Here is a 14,094-nt window from a genome sequence, read left to right on the forward strand (position 1 = left end):
GATGTAAATCAGAAATGTTTAACACCTCTTTCATTGCCTCAATCATGCAGTGAATGGCCCTGACAGGCATTAGGTTTGACTCATCGTCGTCGACACTGTTATCAGTATCCGTGTCGACATCCGGGTCTGCAAACTGAGGTAGCGGGCGTTTTAGAGCCCCTGACGATTCCTGAGGCACCTGGACAGGCACGAGCTGAGATCCCGGCTGTCCCACATTTGGCATGTCGTCAAATTTCTTATGTAAAGAATCTATACGTGCACTCATTTCTTTCCATAAGTTCATCCACTCGGGTGTCTGCCCCGCAGGGGGTGACGTCCCTTCAAAATGCATCTGCTCCGCCTCCACCTCATTATCCTCATCAAACATGTCGACACAGCCGTACCGACACACCCCACACACACAGGGAATGCTCAACAGAGGACAGGACCCACAAAAAGCCCTTTGGGGGGACAGAGTGAGAGTATGCCAGCACACACCAGAGCGCTATATATATACAGGGACTAACTGAGTTATGTCCCTAATAGCTGCTTTTCATATAATATATGTATATATACTGCCAAATTTAATGCCCCCCCTCTCTTTTCCCTCTTACTGTTACTGTATATTGCAGGGAAGAGCCAGGGAGCTTCCTTCCAGCCGAGCTGCGAGGGAAAAATGGCGCCAGTGTGCTGAGGAGATAGGCTCCGCCCCTTTTTTGCGGCCTATTCTCCCGCTTTTTATGGAATTCTGGCAGGGGTATTTACCTCATATATAGCCTCTGGGGCTATATATTGAGGTATTTTAGCCAGCCAATGTGTTATTATTGCTGCCTCAGGGCGCCCCCCCCAGCGCCCTGCACCCTCAGTGACCGGAGTGTGAAGTGTGAGAGGAGCAATGGCGCACAGCTGCAGTGCTGTGCGCTACCTTGGTGAAGACAGAGTCTTCATGCCGCCGATTTTCCGGACCATCTTCTTGCTTCTGGCTCTGTAAGGGGGACGGCGGCGCGGCTCCGGGACCGAACACCAAGGACTGGGCCTGCGGTCGATCCCTCTGGAGCTAATGGTGTCCAGTAGCCTAAGAAGCCCAATCCGGCTGCAAGCAGGCGAGTTTGCTTCTTCTCCCCTTAGTCCCTCGCTGCAGTGAGCCTGTTGCCAGCAGGTCTCACTGAAAATAAAAAAACCTAAGTCTATTTCTTTCTAAGAGCTCAGGAGAGCCCCTAGTGTGCATCCAACCTCGGCCGGGCACGAATTCTAACTGAGGCTTGGAGGAGGGTCATAGTGGGAGGAGCCAGTGCACACCAGGTAGTCTGAAATCTTTCTAGAGTGCCCAGCCTCCTTCGGAGCCCGCTATTCCCCATGGTCCTTACGGAGTTCCCAGCATCCACTAGGACGTCAGAGAAACATTCGATGGGGAGTGTGATGCGAATGATTTTGCAGCTGTCCGCTGAGGGGAAGTTTCGCACAGCGTACACATGGGATCGCACACTTGCACGGGGCAAATTTTCACTCCCCCTGTGCGGTGACAATCTGAACGCAGGCCAGTGTAATTTGCAGCACAGCGATCAGGTCCCTATGTGTATACAGCTATGTGTATACAGCTTGCGATGCCAATGCACGCGGGATCGGTTTCGCAAGAAAAAAAGACTTGGTATCTGATCATTATCTCCTATCAGTTTCATTGAACTCTCATCACAAGGAATCCCATGGTCTCCCCGCGCTGGCTTCTGCCAACAGTGGTTACCATAGAGTTTTCTGAGTGACAGCAGATTCAATCTGTCTTCCTTCTCCTAAGAGACCTATTTCCTTAAGTTGGTGCTCTCATCCAGCCGTTCACTACCACGGGTACACGGCAGGTAAGTAAAAATCAAAGACGAACATTCAGGCCCTCTAGGAACCTCCTCTTTTCTTTTCTCTTCTAATCCTACTTAAACCTGCAGAATACATCTTCAGCAGGAAGACACAACAGTGGGCCTAATTCAGACCTGATTGCTAGGGTGCGTTTTTTGCATCCCTGCGATCAGATAGTCACCGCCTACAGGGGGAGGGGAAAAGCGCTGTGCAGGGGTGCAATCACATGTGCAGGAGAGCTGTACAAACAGAAGTTTGTGCAGTCTCTGCACAGCCCAGGAATTACTCTTCCAGTGCGATGATCGGGGCCGGAGCGGACGTCAGAAACCCTCCCTCCAAACGCCTGGTCCCTCCTGCGTTTCTCTGGAAACTCCTTAAAAACGGTCAGCTGCAACCCACAAACGGTCTCTTCCTGTCAGTCACCTTGCGATCGCCCATGCAATCGCTTTTCTCGCACATCCCGTCGCTGCAGACCGATGCACCTGCGCATTGCGATGCATACGCATGCGCAGGACAGACCTGATCGTACGCTGTATGAAAATGCAGCCCAGCGATCAGGTCTGAATGAGGCCCATTGTGTTCATGTTCTTTACCAGGAATTTGCTGTAATGTGAGATTTTCTTTCTACAGACCAATGTAGTTCAGCGTAACTGAATAAAGGGTCTATGAACCCTATGCAAGAAATTAATAGCAGGGTTACTAACTGTGCATGAGAGAAAACCTTGAAACGGCGCATGTGTTACACAGAGTGTACGCAAAGACATACTGTTGCGACTGATTCCGATGGTGGCGGAAAAGTCCTGGAGGGTGGCTAGTAGTGCACACACAACTGAGTCCTTCAGAGGCCCTGCTATGGGAGAGTCGCAGGCATGTCAATGCAGGCATAGAAGGCCATGGTCAGACGGAGAAACTGCACCTGCCATAGGGCTGGAGCAAGTTTTGATAAGAATGCACCAATTGGTATTACAGCGCGCACAGGTGATAAAAGTGGGCGTCTCAATCTAGCACATTCGGCTGCACAAATTCTCAATTGGTTAGGATTGCTGCCTTTGGCCATACCGGGCGTTCATAAAGTGATGAAACCGACACATCTCCGAGGCCTAGATGACCACTAGAGAGCTGAATCTAGTCACCGGTAGCTATCAGAACATGGAAACATACATCTCCGTGTCCTAGATGACCGCTAGAGAGCAGAATCTAGTCACCGGTAGCTATCAGAACAGGTAGACGTACATCTACGGGACCTAGATGACTGCTAGAGCTGAAACTAGTCACCTGTAGCTATCAGAACAGGGAAATATACATCTCCGAGGCCTAGATTACCACTAGAGAGCTGAATCTAGTCACCTGTAGCTATCAGAACAGGGAAACGTACATACCTGTGGGCGAGATGACCGCTAGAGAGCTGAATCTAGTCACCTGTAGCTATCAAAACAGGGAAACGTACCTCTCCGTGGCCTAGATGACTGCTAGAGACCTGAATCTAGTCACCGGTAGCTATCAGAACAGGTAGACTTACATCTACGGGGCCTAGATGACCGCTAGAGAGCTGAAACTAGTCACCTGTAGCTATCAGAACAGGGAAATATACATCTCTGTGGCCTAGATTACCACTAGAGAGCTGAATCTAGTCACCTGTAGCTATCAGAACAGGGAAACGTACATCCCTGTGGGCGAGATGACCGCTGGAGAGCGGAATCTAGTCACCTGTAGCTATCAAAACAGGGAAACGTACATCTCCGTGGCCTAGATGACCGCTAGAGACCTGAATCTAGTCACCGGTAGCTATCAGAACAGGTAGACTTACATCTACGGGGCCTAGATGACCGCTAGAGAGCTGAATCTAATCACCTGTAGCTATCAGAACAGGAAAACATCTCTGTGGCCTAGATGACCACTAGAGAGCTGAATCTAGTCACCGGTAGCTATCAGAACAGGGAAACATACATCTCCGTGGCCTAGATGACCGCTAGAGAGCTGAATCTAGTCACCTGTATCTATCAGAACAGGGAAACGTACATCCCTGTGGGCAAGTTAAACCGCTAGAGACCTGAATCTAGTCACTGGTAGCTATCAAAACAGGAAGACTTACATCTCCGTGGCCTAGATGACCGCTAGAGAGCTGAATCTAGTCACCGGTAGCTATCAGAACAAGTAGACTTACATCTACGGGGCCTAGATGACCGCTAGAGAGCTGAATCTAGTCCACCAGTAGCTATCAGAACAGGGAAACGTACATCCCTGTGGGCGAGATGGACCGCTAGAGAGAGGAATCTAGTCACCTGTAGCTATCAGAACAGGGAAACGTACATCCCTGTGGGCGAGATGACCGCTAGAGAGCGGAATCTAGTCACCTGTAGCTATCACAAACAGGGAAACGTACATCTCCGTGGCCTAGATGACCGCTAGAGACCTGAATCTAGTCACCGGTAGCTATCAGAACAGGTAGACTTACATCTACGGGGCCTAGATGACCGCTAGAGAGCTGAATCTAATCACCTGTAGCTATCAGAACAGGAAAACATCTCTGTGGCCTAGATGACCGCTAGAGAGCTGAATCTAGTCACCGGTAGCTATCAGAACAGGGAAACATACATCTCCGTGGCCTAGATGACCGCTAGAGAGCTGAATCTAGTCACCTGTATCTATCAGAACAGGGAAACGTACATCCCTGTGGGCAAGTTAAACCGCTAGAGACCTGAATCTAGTCACCGGTAGCTATCAAAACAGGTAGGCTTACATCTCTGTGGCCCTAGATGACCGCTAGAGAGCTGAATCTAGTCACCAGTAGCTATCAGAACAGGTAGACGTTCATCTCCGTGGCCTAGATGACCGTTAGAGAGCTGACTCTAGTCACCAGTAGCTATAAGAACAAGGAAACCGTACATCTCCGTGGGTTAGATGACCGCTAGAGAGCTGACTCTAGTCACCAGTAGCTATCAAAACAGGGAAACGTACATCTCCGTGGCCTAGATGACTGGCTAGAGAGCTGAATCTAATCACCTGTAGCTATCAGAACAGGAAAACATCTCTGTGGCATAGATGACCACTAGAGAGCTGAATCTAGTCACCGGTAGCTATCAGAACAGGGAAACATACATCTCCGTGGCCTAGATGACTGCTAGAGACCTGAATCTAGTCACCGGTAGCTATCAGAACAGGTAGACTTACATCTCCGTGGCCTAGATGACCACTAGAGACCTGAATCTAGTCACTGGTAGCTATCAGAAACAGGTAGACTTACATCTACGGGGCCTTAGATGACCGCTGGAGACCTGAATCTAGTCACCTGTAGCTATCAGAACAGGGAAACGTACATCCCTGTGGGCGAGATGACCGCTAGAGACCTGAATCTAGTCACCGGTAGCTATCAAAACAGGGAAACGTACATCTCCGTGGCCTAGATGGACCGCTAGAGAGCTGAATCTAGTCACCTGTATCTATCAGAACAGGGAAACGTACATCCCTGTGGGCAAGTTAAACCGCTAGAGACCTGAATCTAGTCACCGGTAGCTATCAGAACAGGTAGACTTACATCTCTCGTGGCCCTAGATGACCCGCTTAAAAGAGCTGAATCTAGTCACCAGTAGCTATCAGAACAGGTAGACGTTCATCTCCGTGGCCTAGATGACCGTTAGAGAGCTGACTCTAGTCACCAGTAGCTATAAGAACAGGGAAACGTACATCTCCGTGGCATAGATTGACCGCTAGAGAGCTGAATCTAGTCACATGTAGCTATAAGAACAGGGAAATGTACAGCCCTGTGGGTGAGATTACCGCTAGAGAGCTGACTCTAGTCACCTGTAGCTATCAGAACAGGGGAACGTACCTCTCCGTTAGATGACCGCTAGAGAGCTGAATATAGCCTCAATAAATGTAAATGTGCTTTGCCAGAAAGAACACTATAGATTCCCAACACAATCAGGCAATCTATAGAGCGTAATCTTTTGTTCAGTCACACAAAACACATTTTACAGCTGAACAGCAGAAAAAGCTGTATCTGCAAACAGCATGGGAAGCCGTGGCCCTGTGCTCGCCCCATCAGCTCCCTGCATGCTGATCAGAACCTGCACAACACTGAATACCATCACGTAGACCTAGAAACTACATTTACTGTTCTTTATATGGAAATACTTATAAAAATAAATAAAATTAAACATTTAGCCCCAAAAAGAGTAATCAGAATATTCTGCTGCTGTCATTCATTGTGACTAAATGAAATGTATCCTCTATTCGGTGACTTATTGTCACATTTGTCACTTCTATTACAAAAAAACTAGATGGGCCAAGTGGCTCTTATCTGCCGTCAAATTCTGTGCTTCTATGTTAAGGTTTTTCCTTGAGGCTAACAATGTTTCCCTAGGGGCTCAGTCTCATGAGTGATTCCTCAAGAGCGTCTTGTTTACAACCGAACACACAGTAGATAGAATGCAGCAGTAACACCGTGAAAACATACTAACAGTCAATTTATTTCATCCTGGCAAAACTATTTATAAATCTGGGGATATTATGCTACATCCGCCACACACTAATACCCCTGTCACACATAAACCCTGGCTTTAGCCCGGCTCGGTCCCTGGACATGGGTTAAAGACAGAGTCTCAGTACTTACCCCCTTTCACTGGAAGCAGTTAGTTTCCCGACAAACGGTATCCCGGCGGTCAACATATCGACGCCGGGATCCCGAGTTAGGACAGAAAACCTCTGTGTCACAATACCGACACCGAACGGGGTGTCGGCGTCAAAATACTGAGCCGGCATCACGATCGTACTGATAGCGGGATGGGGGGGGGGGGGGGGGGGGGGGGGGGGAGGTTAGGGTTAGGCTGCAGTTGCGGAAAGGTTAGGCACCTAGCGGGGAAAGTTAGGCACCACGCGGGGAGGGTTAGGTTTAGGCAGCGGTGAAGGGAGGGTTAGGCACCACGCAGGAAGGGTTAGGGGTAGGCACAAAGCGGGGAGGGTTAAGCGGCGATGTAGGGAGAGTTAGGCACCACATGGGGAGGGTTAGGCAGCGATGAAGAGAGAATTAGGCACCATGTGGGGAGGGTTAGGCAGCGGTGAAGGGATGGTTAGGCAGCGGTGAAGGGAGGGTTAGGCACCACGCGGGGAGAGTTAGGGTTAGGCACCACACAGGGAGGGTTAGGGTAGAAAAAAAGCTGAGGGTCAGGGGGCTTAATGGGGGGCTGTTGGGATTTTTTTCATGGACGGGATGGCGCTGTGTCGGTATTCCGACCGTCGGCATCCCATCCATCGGCATATCATACTGATCCCCCTTTCACACCTGGGTGACAGACCCAGGTTATCCCCGGGTCGTCCCTGTTCTCACCAGACCCTGGTCTTCCGGTGAACGCTTGGAGATGATAGCATATCCAAGTGCTACTGTCCCCTGCCAATCAACTCCTTTTACTCATGACCTGGGTCATGTCTTTCAGACCACAGGTGACCTGGTTCGGTCCAGGAAATAATCCTGGTACCGAGCATGGTGGGGGTCTGTTCACAAATAGCCGAGACTCAGGTCGAGCTGAAAAATCCAGCAACCTGGGTGGACAGGGTATGTGTGAATCATATGCTGCATTCAGATCGCAAATGCCGGATCCTACCCGGTAAGAGAAACGTTGTACTTACCGGGTGGGAACCGGCATTTGCGCTCCGTTGCTGGCTTTCCGACCCGGCAATATACCGGGTCGGTTGCCATAGCAGCGGAGGGTGCAGCAGCAGCAGGGGTGGGGGGTGGAGGCGGCGCCGGGAGATGAGCTCATCTCCTGCGCCGCCTCTGCCTATGCTGTGAATGGTAGCCGTATCGCATCGGAACGGCTCCCATTCACACTGCGCCTGACCCGGTAATCAACCCGGTAATAACCCTTCTTTTTTACCGGGTTGAATTACCGGGTCAGGCGACCCGCTAATTCACCAAAGGACCTTTCACATCGCACACGGACCCGTTTCGACGCGGCAATATGCCGTGACGATACCGGGTTTTTAGTGCGATGTGAAAGGGGTAATAGTTGCCTACCCTCCCTCATTCTGCAGGAGACTCCCTGAAATAGCAGCAATCTCCCTCACTCCCTGAATAGACCAGCAATCTCCCTGATTGCACCTTAAACCCATTATGCAGCTGTTACATTCTTGGGGGGGGAAAAAGAAATCAGAGATATATACATCCAAATGGGAACATCAGTGCCATTTCCCTGCATTGGTTATATGGCACAATGATCCCTATGGCTACATGCATTTAAATAAGGTTTCTCATGGCCACTTACAGTATATGGAAGCTCTTGTAAAACACAATACACAAACCAATCCTGAAAAATATCAGTGTCTTTTCTTTAACAAGTAGATCTTAGTAACTTTGGGGCTCATTTACATTTGGATGTAAGTCATTTTTATTACGCGCCTCTCAGATGTAGCAGTACGCGCCCACAATCTCCCCGAAATGCTTTTTCAAAAGTAGGAAAGTATGGTGTGAATGGGGTAGAACCAAACCATAATGTGCCAGGTCAGAGGTAAATTTAAATAAATTCAGGTCTTAATTAATTTACCATTATTACAACGATTATCTATTCACCAGAACTTCAGTCATACCTCCCAACATGACCCTCTCCAGGAGGGACAGAATGCTCTGCTCCTGGACTTCCATCTTAATTTATGATTGCAGGCACCTGTGCTGAAACACCTTTCTTTTCCATTAACCTGTTTAGCACAGGTGACAGCAATCATAACTTAAGAAAAAAGTCCAGAAGCAGAGCATTGTGTCCCTCCTGGAGAGGGACATGTTGGGAAGTATGCTTCACTGATTAGCAGTTTTGGAAACTAGTGCCATAAGAAAGTAATTATTGTTGTCATTTACATTATTATGCATTGCATGTTTTCATCTGAGCAAGGGACAGGGACCCCCAGCCATGTGCTGTATACAGAACACCCAAACATCTATCTGCAGAGCATCGGCTGCTGTTACACAGTATAACCAGCCGGCGTTACCACGGTTACCGCGGCCGGGCCCTGTCACTCATCAGAGCCCCTGCGGCCTGTATTACCTTTCCTGCAGACCGGCCTCCTGTGCTGTGTGCCAGTGTGTGGTGGTGGGTCAGATCAGACCAGGAGCCGGGGAGGGAGGATTCGGAGGAGGCCCTGCCCTGCCTGGGAAGTATGTGGGGGAGATACAGCAGGCTGGCTTCCTGTGTGTATTATATAGATGTGTCTCATTGCAGCAGCTATAGTACAAACCACAACTACCTGATGAGATGTTGCTAAAGGGAAACAGTGTGAGACACACACACACACACACCTCATAGTGCCTGTCATATACTGTGTTACAATGTATGAGGTAATAAACATGCACAGCAATGATTTCATTGCACACCTCAGCCAGTTATAGTAATAATGGAGTAGAAAGCTCAGTTATGTGATAATGCATGCCAATGCAATGTTATTCCTGCATGCAGGGTGCCACCAGGGCTCTCACATCCTACATTATACTCTGATTTTCCACTGGAAACTTTTAACAGTGCTAGGTTTTATATTAGTGCAAAGTACTGTACATGGGCCCTCATTCCGAGTTGTTCGCTCGGAAAAAATCTTTGCATCGCAGCGATTTTCCGCATAATGCGCATGCGCAATGTTCGCAGTGCGACTGCGCCAAGTAAATTTGCTATGCACTTAGTAATTTTACTCACGGCTTTTTCATCGTTCTGGCGATCGTAATGTGATTGACAGGAAATGGGTGTTACTGGGCGGAAACTGGCCGTTTTATGGGCGTGTGGGAAAAAACGCTACCGTTTCCGGAAAAAACGCAGGAGTGGCTGGAGAAACGGAGGAGTGTCTGGGCGAACGCTGGGTGTGTTTGTGACGTCAAACCAGGAACGACAAGCAGTGAAATGATCGCAGATGCCGAGTAAGTCTGGAGCTACTCAGAAACTGCTACGAGGTGTGTAATCGCAATATTGCGAATACATCGTTCGCATTTTTAAGATGCTAAGATTCACTCCCAGTAGGCGGCGGCTTAGCATGAGCAAATCTGCTAAAATCCGCTTGCGAGCGAACAACTCGGAATGACCTCCATGATGCACCCAATTTACAGGACAGGTGGCAATTTACTTAATCTACCAGCCAAAATAAAGCATCGGATCGATTTATGGCACATAATAATAATAAATTATATTTATATAGTGCCTTTCTTCCAATAGGACTCCCCACACTTTACTGTAGAGGGTGAGGTAGCTTCTCAGTTGCTGTTCTGTGTGTTACTCCCAAACGCAGGATTTGGTGAGGGGGGGGGGGGGGGGTCTGTGGGTGGGTGTGTATGTATATGCGCATGTATGTGTAATAAATATATTAGTGATGTGCACCGGAAATTTTTCGGGTTTTGTGTTTTGGTTTTGGATTCGGTTCCGCGGCCGTGTTTTAGATTCGGACGCGTTTTGCCAAAACCTCCATGAAAAATGTTTGTCGGATTCGGGTGTTTTTTTTACAAAAAAAAACTCAAAAACAGCTTAAATCATAGAATTTGGGGGTCATTTTGATCCCATAGTATTATTAACCTCAATAACCATAATTTACACTAATTTCCAGTCTATTCTGAACACCTCACACCTCACAATATTATTTTTAGTCCTAAAATTTGCACCGAGGTCGCTGGATGACTAAGCTAAGCGACCCAAGTGGCCGACACAAACACCTGGTCCATCTAGGAGTGGCACTGCAGTGTCAGACAGGATGGCACTTCAAAAAAATAGTCCCCACACAGCACATGATGCAAAGAAAAAAGAGGCACAATGAGGTAGCTGTGTGACTAAGCTAAGCGACCCAAGTGGCCGACACAAACACCTGGCCCATCTAGGAGTGGCACTGCAGTGTCAGACAGGATGGCACTTCAAAAAATTGTCCCCAAACAGCACATGATGCAAAGAAAAATGAAAGAAAAAAGAGGTGCAAGATGGAATTGTCCTTGGGCCCTCCCACCCCACCCTTATGTTGTATAAACAGGACATGCACACTTTAACAAACCCATCATTTCAGCGACAGGGTCTGCCACACAACTGTGACTGAAATGACTGGTTGGTTTGGGCCCCCACCAAAAAAGAAGCAAACAATCTCTCCTTGCACAAACTGGCTCTACAGAGGCAAGATGTCCACCTCCTCCTCATCGTCCGATTCCTCGCCCCTTTCACTGTGTACATCCCCCTCCTCACAGATTATTAATTCGTCCCCACTGGAATCCACCATCTCAGGTCCCTGTGTACTTTCTGGAGGCAATTGCTGGTGAATGTCTCCACGGAGGAATTGATTATAATTCATTTTGATGAACATCAGCTTCTCCACATTTTCTGGAAGTAACCTCGTACGCCGATTGCTGACAAGGTGAGCGGCTGCACTAAACACTCTTTCGGAGTACACACTGGAGGGGGGGCAACTTAGGTAAAATAAAGCCAGTTTGTGCAAGGGCCTCCAAATTGCCTCTTTTTCCTGCCAGTATACGTACGGACTGTCTGACGTGCCTACTTGGATGCGGTCACTCATATAATCCTCCACCATTCTTTCAATGGTGACAGAATCATATGCAGTGACAGTAGACGACATGTCAGTAATCGTTGACAGGTACTTCAGTCCGGACCAAATGTCAGCACTCGCTCCAGACTCCCCTGCATCACCGCCAGCGGGTGGGCTCGGAATTCTTAGCCTTTTCCTCGCACCCCCAGTTGCGGGAGAATGTGAAGGAGGAGCTGGTGACGGGTCACGTTCCGCTTGACTTGACAATTTTCTCACCAGCAGGTCTTTGAACCTCTGCAGACTTGTGTCTGCCGGAAAGAGAGATACAACGTAGGTTTTAAATCTAGGATCGAGCACGGTGGCCAAAATGTAGTGCTCTGATTTCAACAGATTGACCACCCGTGAATCATGGTTAAGCAAATTAAGGGCTCCATCCACAAGTCCCACATGCCTAGCGGAATCGCTCTGTTTTAGCTCCTCCTTCAATCTCTCCAGCTTCTTCTGCAAAAGCCTGATGAGGGGAATGACCTGACTCAGGCTGGCAGTGTCTGAACTGACTTCACGTGTGGCAAGTTCAAAGGGTTGCAGAACCTTACTCAACGTTAAAATCATTCTCCACTGCACTTGAGTCAGGTGCATTCCCCCTCCTTTGCCTATATCGTAGGTAGCTGTATAGGCTTGAATGGCCTTTTGCTGCTCCTCCATCCCCTGAAGCATATAGAGGGTTGAATTCCACCTCGTTACCACCTTTTGCTTCAGATGATGGCAGGGCAGGTCCAGGAGTATTTGCTGGTGCTCCAGTCTTCGGCACGCGGTGGCTGAATGCCGAAAGTGGCCCGCAATTCTTCGGGCCACCGACAGCATCTCTTGCATGCCCCTGTCGTTTTTTAAATAATTCTGCACCACCAAATTCAATGTATGTGCAAAACATGGGACGTGCTGGAATTTGCCCAGATGTAATGCACGCACAATATTGCTGGCGTTGTCCGATGTCACAAATCCCCAGGAGAGTCCAATTGGGGTAAGCCATTCTGCGATGATGTTCCTCAGTTTCCGTAACAGGTTGTCAGCTGTGTGCCTTTTATGGAAAGCGGTGATACAAAGCGTAGCCTGCCTAGGAACGAGTTGGCGTTTGCGAGATATACTACTGGTGCCGCCGCTGCTGTTCTTGCTGCAGGAGGCAATACATCTACCCAGTGGGCTGTCACAGTCATATAGTCCTGAGTCTGCCTTGGTCCACTTGTCCACATGTCCGTGGTTAAGTGGACATTGGGTACAACTGCATTTTTTAGGACACTGGTGACTCTTTTTCTGACGTCTGTGTACATTTTCGGTATCGCCTGCCTAGAGAAATGGAACCTAGATGGTATTTGGTACCGGGGACACAGTACCTCAATCAATTCTCTAGTTCCCTGTGAATTAATGGTGGATACCGGAAACACGTTTCTCACCACCCAGGCTGCCAAGGCCTGAGTTATCCGCTTTGCAGCAGGATGACTGCTGTGATATTTCATCTTCCTCACAAAGGACTGTTGGAGTGTCAGTTGCTTACTGGAAGTAGTACAAGTGCTCTTCCGACTTCCCCTCTGGGATGACGATCGACTCCCAGCAGCAACAACAGCAGCGCCAGCAGCAGTAGGCGTTACACTCAAGGATGCATCGGAGGAATCCCAGGCAGGAGAGGACTCGTCAGACTTGACAGTGATATGGCCTGCAGGACTATTGGCTTTCCTGTCTAAGGAGGAAATTGACACTGAGGGAGTTGGTGGTGTGGTTTGCAGGAGCTTGGTTACAAGAGGAAGGGATTTAGGGGGTCATTCCGAGTTGTTCGCTCGCAAGCTGCTTTTAGCAGCTTTGCACACGCTAAGCCGCCGCCTACTGGGTGTGAATCTTCGCTTCTCAAAATTGCGAACGAAAGATTTGCAATATTGCGAAAAGACTTCTCTGTGCAGTTTCTGAGTAGCTCGAGACTTACTCTGCCAGTGCGATCAGTTCAGTGCTTGTCGTTCCAGGTTTGACGTCACAAACACACCCAGCGTTCGGCCAGACACTCCTCCGTTTCTCCAGCCACTCCCGCGTTTTTCCCAGAAACTGTAGCGTTTTTTCACACACTCCCATAAAACGGCCAGTTTCCGCCCAGAAACACCCACTTCCTGTCAATCACATTACGATCACCAGAACGAAGAAAAAACCTCGTAATGCCGTGAGTAAAATACCTAACTGCATAGCAAATTTAGTTGGCGCAGTCGCAGTGCGAACATTGCGCATGCGCAGTTAGCGGAAAAACGCTGCGATGCGAAGAAAATTACCGAGCGAACAACTCGGAATGACCCCCTTAGTTGGCAGTGGACTGCTTCCGCTGTCACCCAAAGTTTTTGAACTTGTCAATGACTTGTGATGAATGCGCTCCAGGTGACGTATAAGGGAGGATGTTCCGAGGTGGTTAACGTCCTTACCTAGGGGTGGACAAAATACGGCCCGCGGGCCGGATGCGGCCCGCAAACCGATCCTGCCCGGCCCACTGCCTCCCACCAGCGAGCAATGACAAGTGGCCCGACCAGCTGAGCTGCTTGTCATTGCTCTGCACTGCAGTACCTCCAAGCTGCCAGCGGCGCCTCTCTCCCCTGCTGCTGCTGCTGCGTTGTAGCAGCCTCCTCCTCCAGACTCCCCAGTGACAACGGCTGTGTTCAGCCGAAAAGGGGGTGGGGCTACGTGCCGATGAAGGGGCGGGGCTACACGGGACCTCAGGGGGCGGAGCTACACGGACAAGAGCCAGACTGC

At 49.2% G+C, this 14,094-nt stretch overlaps 1 protein-coding gene across 4 annotated transcripts in view; it reads right to left on the reverse strand.

Moving 5' to 3' along the window:
* Nucleotides 1–14,094, reverse strand: part of PLA2G7 (phospholipase A2 group VII) — a 121,707-nt gene that overhangs the window by 68,664 nt on the left and 38,949 nt on the right. Inside the window, exon 1 of one of the 4 annotated variants that reach the window (XM_063915233.1) lies at nucleotides 8,862–9,068. The exons of the other annotated variants lie outside the window; for them this stretch is intronic. The gene's annotated coding sequence lies outside the window, so the exon portion shown is untranslated. Of the gene's footprint in view, nucleotides 1–8,861; nucleotides 9,069–14,094 lie in introns of those variants that run through there. 4 annotated transcript variants of the gene reach the window in all.

The sequence above is a fragment of the Pseudophryne corroboree genome, chromosome 4 (assembly GCF_028390025.1).
Source record: "Pseudophryne corroboree isolate aPseCor3 chromosome 4, aPseCor3.hap2, whole genome shotgun sequence".
NCBI classification, from domain to species: Eukaryota; Metazoa; Chordata; class Amphibia; order Anura; family Myobatrachidae; genus Pseudophryne; species Pseudophryne corroboree.